Below are 8,952 nucleotides of genomic sequence, written 5' to 3' on the forward strand. Positions count from 1 at the left end.
CCCAATGCTCTGAACCCTTTCTCACACTCTGTTCAGGTATCAATCGTTTGCCCATTCGGTTGAAACTTCCTATTGTACCTTCATACTTTGCTCTCGATGTTTTATTAAGTTTCAAGTCGAGAGATACTTCTGCCTCATTCCCTGAATTGTTCACCAGATAATTAACCCTATAAGGGTCAGTTCTCCCGAAGTTACTCTTTACTTCCCCACTTAAATCTCGGGACGAGATTTCTGGTAGTGGAGGAGATTTGTAACACCCCCAATGTCATGCTACAGTAACCCTCTATGATTAAGCTAATCATTTTACTAAACAGTGCTTGATCACCTTTGATTCAAATATACTTTGAAATTTCCACTTTCAAATCAAATTCAATTTGCAAGTGAAATATGGAGTTGCACAAAAGTTGCTGCAAAATAGTTCATCATTTAGCAAAAATCCCATAACAAATGATTGTTAAGGAAAACAACATCACCTCCAAGCCAAGATGGACTATAGCAAATAAAACAGTGCCTTTTCAGCATTTTAAAATGCTATTTTACTTGTGAAAAATGCAAATGGATTCCTCTTGCCTCCAAACTTTTTGTGACACTGCCTAAAAATGCAAACTATTTAATAGGCTAAGTCCCACATTTTTCTCGGCTCTTTTAGTTACCCTATATAATCCTTTTCTATCTCTGTTAAATAAACAAAAGATTTTATAAAAAAGGGCCCCTTGCCCCCTGGGCGCGGCCCACCAGGCCAGACCAGCCAGCCCAACTCCCCCTCCCCGGTCGTTTCCCCTATTCCCACGACCGCATCGCTATAGGGGCGAGACCCTGCTGGATCGCCTCGCCGGCATCGCCGCGAGAGGATAAGGCCTCCACTCCCTCGACGCCTCGGGCTCCTACCCCCCCTACTCCACTCACCCACTCGCCCACTTGTCCCTGCTCTCTCTCTCTCTCTCTCGTCTGCGCTCGCCTCCCCGTCTCCAGATCCGCGGTGCCGACCGCACCGCCACCATGGCTGCCGCCATCTACGCGCTCTCCACCGCCCTCTTCGTCTAGGCGCTCCAGGGGCTCTGCCTCGACCTCCTCGACACCTCCGCCAAGCCACGCGAGCCGGGACATTCCGCAGCATCGCCTCGACCACTCCTTCCCCTGGACGCCGAGCTCGTCGTCGTTCGCTCCGGCAAGTCCTCCCTGGGCCTTCTCAGCAACGTTGGTGAGGTTCCGCCCCTCCTCCGCCTTACCGTAGATCACCGTGCCCGTGCTGGTCGTCTCCACCGTATGCTCTCGCAGCCCGCCATGGACGGAGCTCTGCTCCCCACGCTGCTAGTCCCGTGCGACCGCGGCCTCCCTCACGCGCTCGCTCTCGCCCCCTGCCTCGCATCCAGCCGAGCCACACGCGCGCTCCGTGTCGCGCCCCGCAGCTGTCTACGCCGTGCCGAACGGATCCCGTCGCACTCACCTACCGCCTTAACCCGTGCTTCGCCTTACCCGCACACACGCCCCCCTGTGCCGGCCGCGTTCCTTGTCCCCGTGCCCTGCTTCGCTCACCGCGCCTCTGGCCACGACGCCGGCACCGCCGTAGACCACCTCCGGCCATGCCCGCACCCAAGGCAGCCTCTCCTCGACGCGCGTCGTCGCCCTCTCCCCGTAGCCGCTCTCGGCTGATCAATTGGTCGCCGGAGCCGCCCGCCCTCCGCTACCCGTCGCCCCTGTCACGCCCAACTCCGCTCCTGACCGCGCCGCTGCTGCTACGCGCCACCGCTGCCTGCCGGAGCTCTTCACAGCTTCGCCGCCCTCCAGCCCCGCGCCTCCCGCTGCACGTGCCACGCCGGCCGCGCTCGTCGCACCTATGCGCTCCACCCGCTTTGCCATTGCCTGCGCGTCCGCACCGGCGCCCCACCGCGCCCTCCGACGAGCACCCTCCCCGCGGCCGCCTCCACACCTCGGCACCAGCGCCACGCCGGTGACCGCACGCCCCAGCCCGTTCGGGCGGGCGCCCGCCCCGTTTCGCCCAGTGCCCGTGGCCTGTGCCACTGACTTTGGGGCCCCACGCCCCCTTAAAAAAAGAATTAAAAAATAATAATAATTAAATAAAATATTAATTAATTAATTAATTATGTTTAATGAACCTAATCAATTAACTAATCTAATTAACCCTGTTAGTTAGCCTTAGTCTATGACAGGTGGGTCCCGCTGGACCCAAAGGCCAGGTTTGACTCTGGTCAGCTGGGTTTGACCTGCTGATGTCATGGTGATGTCATGCTGACATCACCTTTCACTGTTCTAGATAATGTTCAATTTAAATAATTAAATAAATTTTTAAAAAAAATGCCTAAAACTTTGGTAATTCATAGAAATTAAACTGTAGCTCCGATGAAAATGTTTTCTATATGAAAGTTGCTCAGAAAAATCCAATGAATCCGAATACGCGGTCCGTTCAACTGTCACATGCCCCTAGCATGTTGAACATGGAACTTTCCCCCTCTTTCCTCTCTCCGGAATCCGCCTAACGCCCGGAATTCATCCTCGGATGTTTATTCCCTCAGTCTGCAACATGTAGTATCGCGTTAGTTCACCCCCTAGCACCGCGTATTGCCATGTTATGCTTTGTGATGCTACGTTTGCTTTATATTTACTGTTTCTCCCCCCTCTTCTCTTTGGTAGACCCTGTGGCGGCTGTTGATGCCGCTGTGATCGACTATGTCACTGACGACCCCCCTCCTTCTTGTTTGAGCAACCAGGCAAGCCCCCCCCTTTGATCATCCCGATATCGCCCACTCCATTCTCTCATGCTTGCATTAGATTTTGCTAATGTTATTGTTTGCTCCTATTCCGATGCATAGCCTGCTTTTGTATCTGTTGTTGTATCTTACCTGTTTATCCTAAACTGCTTAGTATAGGTTGGTTAGTGATCCATCAGTGACCCCCACCTTGTCCTATTTGCCCCTGCTTCATCATCGAAGACCCGATCAACGGGATCGAAGACCAGGCCTCGACACCGCACATCACTTTCCCTTAGTTGCTCGACACTACTGGGTTACTATCGAGTGCCGGGGGTGAGCCCTCATTAGCACTTCTGATGTTAACCTGTAGTGTAGCTATTCGGTCGTGGTCATCGAGGGTGATTCCGCCTTAACCACTTACGATACGGCTCTGTCGTGCAACCCCTCAAGTGTGAACATCGAGGGTGATTCCTCTTACGTTCACCTTGATGATTACATCTAGTGGAATTCATCGGGGGTGATTCCTCGGGTTTTCCCCTTGATGTTTGGACACACGGATACTTGGACTTTACCACTGTTACTTGGAAAGACGGGTCAACCCTGAGGGGTACCCGCGCGAGCTTAATTGCAAGTGATGTGGAGTCGGGTTGACCTGGAGGGTGCCCGCGAGATAATTACAAGGCGTGGCCGGGCATTCCTAGCCCTTGCCGCAAGTCCTCGAGACAGGGCAACGGGGTCACATCTTTCGTGAGTCTCTGCTTGTTACCGCGTGTTCCTAATACACTACGATTTGGATATTTGATCCGAGGGGCCTCTGGCCTGATAGCACTAACCATCACGTGGGCATAGTATGGGCGTTCTGCGTCGTATACATCAGCCGAAGCTTAATAGAAGTCACCGACTGAGCGGCGCGCACCGGGTTGGACTGCGTAAGCGCCTGCCTTGTTGAAGGAGGTAGCTAGGTCTGCTCACCGGCCGCCCATGCAACGTGCAGGAGTTCCCGGGGAGATGGCCCATGACCCCTAGGGGCATAGGTTTAGTCCGGCATGCTGGCCTCTCTATTAAGTCTAGGTCGGGTTGCGGCGTATTGTTTGGCCGAGGCCGGGCATGACCCAGGAAAGTGTGTCCGGCCGGAGTTAATCGAGCGTGGTGGGTAAGTTGGTGCACCCCTGCAGGGAAGAAAACATCTATCGATAGCCTGTCCTACCGTAACGGACACTTGGAGTTGTATCCCGATCAATACAACTAGAACTGGATACTTGTGATGAGAACTGGATGGTGATGAGAATTGGTTTGTGATGATAACTGGATAGTATGGCTCTGGGATTGCTTTCTCGCAGGGAGTCGAGAAAGGATCTCCGGCCGAGGTTGATAACACTTCTACTACTTTACTTTATGCTACTCTACTCCCTCCGGTTGCTGCAAGATGGTGGTTTCTAGAAGATGCTAGTCTTCGATAGGACTAGGCCTACTCTCTATTATGGCATTTCTGCAGCCCAGTCCACATATACAGTCTTCCTTTGATAATGTTGCATATGTAGTGTAGATCCTTGCTTGTGAGTACTTTGGATGAGTACTCACGGTTTCTTTGCTCCCCCTTTTCCTCCTTTCTTCTTCTTTCCGGTTAATGCAACCAGATGTCAGAGCCCAGGAGCCAGATGCCACCGCTGATCCCTACTACTACTACGTGGAGACCGACGACGACCAGGAGTAGTTAGGAGGCTCCCAGGCAGGAGGCCTTGCCTTTTTGATCGTAGATGCTTTTCTGCTAGCCTTCTTAAGGCAAACTTGTCTAACTTATGTTTGTTTTCATATATTGTTGCTTCCGCCGACTCTTGTGTTTTCAAGCTTATGTATTCGAGCCTTCGAGGCCCCTGGCTTGTAATATAAAGCTTGTATTATCTTAATTTGTGTCTAGAGTTGTGTTGTGATATCTTCCCGTGAGTCCTTGATCTTGATCGTACACATTTGCGTGTATGATTAGTGTACGATTGAATCGAGGGCGTCACAAGGCCCAGCCCAGAATTGCTGTTTTTTGCCTATTTCAGAGTTTCGCAGAAAAAGAATATCAAACGGAGTCCAAACGGAATGAAACCTTCGGGAACGTGATTTTCGGAACGAACATGATCCAGAGGACTTGGACCCTATGTCAAGAAATCAAGCAGGAAGCCACGAGGTAGGGGGCGCGCCTACCCCCCTCGACACGCCCTCCACCCTCGTGGGCCCCACGTTGCTCCACCGACGTACTCCTTCCTCCTATATATACCTACGTACCCCCAAACGATCAGATATGGAGCGAAAAACCTAATTCCACTGCCGCAACCTTTTGTACCCACGAGATCCCATCTTGGGGCCTGTTCCGGAGCTCCGCCGGAGGGGGCATCCATCACGGAGGGCTTCTACATCAGCACCATAGCCTCTCCGATGAAGTGTGAGTAGTTTACCTCAGACCTTCGGGTCCATAGTTATTAGCTAGATGGTTTCTTCTCTCTTTTTGAATCTAAATACAATGTTCTCCCCCTCTCTCATGGAGATCCATTTGATGTAATCTTCTTTTGCGGTGTATTTGTTGAGACCGATGAATTGTGGGATTATGATCAAGTTTATCTATGAACAATATTTGAATCTTCTGAATTCTTTTATGTATGATTGGTTTGGTTTGGTTTGGTTTGGCCTACTAGATTGATCTTTCTTGCAATGGGAGAAGTGCTTAGCTTTGGGTTCAATCTTGCGGTGTCCTTTCCCAGTGATAATAGGGGCAGCAAGGCATGTATTGTATTGTTGCCATCGAGGATAACAAGATGGTTTTTTTATCATATTGCATGAATTATCCCTCTACATCATGTCATCTTGCTTAAAGCGTTACTCTATTCTTATGAACTTAATACTCTAGATGCATGCTGGATAGCGGTCGATGTGTGGAGTAATAGTAGTAGATGCAGGTAGGAGTCGGTCTACTTGTCTCGGACGTGATGCCTATATACATGATCATACCTAGATATTCTCATAACTATGATCAATTCTGTCAATTGCACAACAGTAATTTGTTCACCCACCGTAAAATACTTATGCTCTTGAGAGAAGCCACTAGTGAAACCTATGGCCCCCGGGTCTATTGTCCATCATATTAATCTTCCAACACTTAGCTATTTCTTTTGCCGTTTTTATTTTACTTTCTTTACTTTGCATCTTTATCACAAAATACCAAAAATATTTTCCTATCATATCTATCAGATCTCACTCTCGTAAGTGACCGTGTAGGGATTGACAACCCCTTATCGCGTTGGTTGCGAGGATTTATTTGTTTGTGTAGATGCGAGGGACTCGCGCGTAGCCTCCTACTGGATTGATACCTCGGTTCTCAAATACTGAGGGAAATACTTACGCTACTTTGCTGCATCACCCTTTCCTCTTCAAGGGAAAACCAACGCAGTGCTCAAGAGGTAGCAAGAAGGATTGTCAACATACCAAGTACCCATCACAAACCCTTATCTCCCGCATTACATAATTTGCCATTCGCCTCTCGTTTTTCTCTCCACCACTTCACCCTTGCCATTTTATTCGCCCTCTCTTTTCTGTTTGCCTTCTTCTTTCCTTTTTGCCCCTCGCTCTTTCTGCTGTTATGTCTGAAATTGGGGAAATTATTTTCGATATGGACAATAATAATATCATGGAAAATTCTGATGCTCCTGCTAAAGAACCCCCTACCTTGCATACAAAAAGATTTCAAATTGGTAGTGGTAATATTATTGGAAAAGAGTTATTCAAGATTTCTTTACTTGTGCCAGTGCTTTGCCTTCTATGGGTAGTTGCATTCTTCATAGAACTAGTAGTCTTGCGGACGCTATTGCCATGCTTGTAGTTGAACTTGAAAGACAATTTATGCACCTGCATCCCTGCATACAGAGGATTTTCCTAGAATTTTCTAACATTGAGCATTCTTCTGTTAAGCGTGCTGCTACTATCTTTTTGCCTCATGAATTCAGATTTACTTTAAGAGAGGCCAAAGAAATCTTTGCGCATTATAGGGTGGACGTTGGACGTCCTCCCATAGAAACTATCTTATTTGATCAAGAGGAAATAATGCATTTTCAATCTCTAGATTATGTTGCTTTTAATGAAAACCTTAGAAAAAAGGTCTCTACCAATATTCTAATTGATAGAATCTCTGAACTTGATGATGATTTTGCTATTCAAAACAACGAGCTTGGATACTCTCTCGAATATAGGCTCACAAAGTTCTATCAAAAGAATGCTTATAATGATGAATTGGTTGTGCAATACGAAGGGCCGAAGGAGGAACCTATACCTCCTAAAATTGATCTTGGGGACTTTTGTCCCATTAAATTTAGCCCTTTTGATTACTTTTGCTTGCCTCAAGAAAACTTGCTGCTGAACGTAGAGAATACGAAATGAGTTTTAATGATCTATCCTATTACTATGGCACTACCTAGATCTATCCTTGCTATTATGCCTAGCTAGGGGCGTTAAACGATAGCGCTTATTGGGAGGCAACCCAATTTTATTTTTAGTTTTTTTGCTTTTTGCTTCTGTTTAGGAATAAATATTTGTTCTAGCCTCTGGTTAGATGTGTTTTTATGTTTTAATTTGTGTTTGTGCCAAGTTAAACCTGTAGGATCTTCTTGGATGATAGTTATTTGATCTTGCAAAAAATTAAAGAAACTTTCTGTTCACGAAAAAATTGTTAAAATTCACCAGAACGTGATAAAATATTGATTCCAATTGCTTCTGATCAATAAACAAATTGTCTAGGTCTTCCTATTTTGGCTGATTTTGTGGAGTTCCATAAGTTTGCGTTAGTTACAGATTACTACAGACTGTTCTGTTTTTGACAGATTCCGTTTTTCGTGTGTTGTTTGCTTATTTTGATGAATCTATGGCTAGTAAAAGAGTTTATAAACCATAGAGAAGTTGGAATACAGTAGTTTTAACACCAATATAAATAAATAATGAGTTCATTACAGTACCTTGAAGTGGTCTTTTGTTTTCTTTCGCTAACGGAGCTCACGAGATTTTCTGCTAAGTTTTGTGGTGTGAAGTTTTCATATTTTGGGTGAAAGATTTGATGGATTATGGAACAAGTAGTGGCAAGATCCTAAGCTTGGTGATGCCCATGGCACCCCCAAGATAATCTAAGGACACCAAGAAGCCAAAGCTTGGGGATGCCCCGGAAGGCATCCCCTCTTTCGTCTACTTCCATCGGTAACTTTACTTGGAGCTATATTTTTATTCACCACATGATATGTGTTTTTCTTGGAGCGTCATGTATGATTTGAGTCTTTGCTTTTTAGTTTACCACAATCATCCTTTTTGTACACACCTTTTTATAGAGACACACATGATTTGGAAATTATTAGAATACTCTATGTGCTTCACTTATATCTTTTGAGTTATATAGTTTTTTGCTCTAGTACTTCACTTATATCTTTTAGAGCACGGTGGTGGATTTTTTTATAGAAAATATTGATCTCTCATGCTTCACTTAGATTATTTTGAGAGTCTTAAATAGCATGGTAATTTTCTTAAAAAATCCTAATATGCTAGGTATTCAAGAATAGTAAAAACTTTCTTATGAGTGTGTTGAATACTAAGAGAAGTTTGATGCTTGATGATTGTTTTGAGATATGGAGGTAGTGATATTAAAGTTGTGCTAGTTGAGTAGTTGTGAATTTGAGAAATACTTGTGTTGAAGTTTGCAAGTCCCGTAGCATGCACGTATGGTAAACGTTATGTAACAAATTTGAAACATTAGGTGTTCTTTGATTGTCCTCCTTATGAGTGGCGGTCGGGGACGAGCGATGGTCTTTTCCTACCAATCTATCCCCCTAGGAGCATGCGCGTAGTGCTTGGGTTTTGATGACTTGTAGATTTTTGCAATAAGTATGTGAGTTCTTTATGACTAATGTTGAGGCCATGGATTGTACGCACTCTCACCTTTCCACCATTGCTAGCCTCTTCGGTACCGTGCATTGCCCTTTCTCACATTGAGAGTTGGTGCAAACTTCGCCGGTGCATCCAAACCCCGTGATATGATATGCTATTTCACACATAAACCTCCTTATATCTTCCTCAAAACATCCACCATACCTACCTATTATGGCATTTCCATAGCCATTCCGAGATATATTGCCATGCAACTTTCCACCATCCAGTTTATCATGACACGTTCATTATTGTCATATTGCTTTGCATGATCATGTAGTTGACATAGTATTTGTGG

The sequence above is a fragment of the Triticum urartu genome, chromosome 2 (assembly GCF_003073215.2).
Source record: "Triticum urartu cultivar G1812 chromosome 2, Tu2.1, whole genome shotgun sequence".
NCBI lineage: Eukaryota > Viridiplantae > Streptophyta > Magnoliopsida > Poales > Poaceae > Triticum > Triticum urartu.